Source organism: Gallus gallus, chromosome Z (assembly GCF_016699485.2).
Source record: "Gallus gallus isolate bGalGal1 chromosome Z, bGalGal1.mat.broiler.GRCg7b, whole genome shotgun sequence".
In the NCBI taxonomy this organism is placed as follows: Eukaryota; Metazoa; Chordata; class Aves; order Galliformes; family Phasianidae; genus Gallus; species Gallus gallus.
The window spans coordinates 78,259,655-78,260,428 of record NC_052572.1 but is presented as its reverse complement, the minus strand read 5'-3'; positions in this window follow the sequence as shown (position 1 = coordinate 78,260,428).

Below are 774 nucleotides of genomic sequence, written 5' to 3'. Positions count from 1 at the left end.
AGGGCTCGCAGCTCCCTGAAGTACATCTTGCACAGGGAGCTCACGCTGTGAATGTCCCGGACGGTGAGCTCCGGAATCTGCTCCGACTCAAAGTCATGGCTGGAGAGAAGGACACAAAAACAGAGGGCTTGGAGAAAGAGGAAAACAACTCCAAAGCAAGACAACATACAGTCCAGAAGCACTCTTACCGCAGCTTCTGGATCTTGGACGCCACGCCGGACAGGCGGTAGATCCCCTGCACCACGCCGTGCTGCTCAATGAACTCAGCGCAGCTCTGCACGACCTGGGGGACTACAGAACAAGGGCCAGCGCTTAGCTGAGCTCCTGATTCAAGTCCTGCTTCAGCCGCTGCCCCTGTCACATCCCATCCACTAAGCCCAGCCAGGCTACTGCTTGCCTCCTCCGTAGAGGAGAAAAAAGGCTGTCGCAGATGGCGCAGACAGGCAGGAGCCGGGGACAAAACTGGACACGGACGTGTTCTTGGCTTTCAAGAAATGCCAGGACCTGCCAAGCAGCCTGCAGAAAGTAATTCTGGGGAAGCCAGACACACTGCCACAAGTCCCATCACAGCTCCCACCGCAATGGAGGCGTGAGACCTCATGTCCAGAAGAGCTAGGAAACTGACGCACTACACTCTCTTGGGCCAAAAGGCTTCCTTGGTTTTCAGGCTAGCGTGGGATTGGCTTACACCTTTGGCTTTAAGCAAATAAAAGTGTGCCAGCCTCCTATGAGCATTAGCCTCAGCTTCCCTTGCAGCCATAACTCCCACCTCAC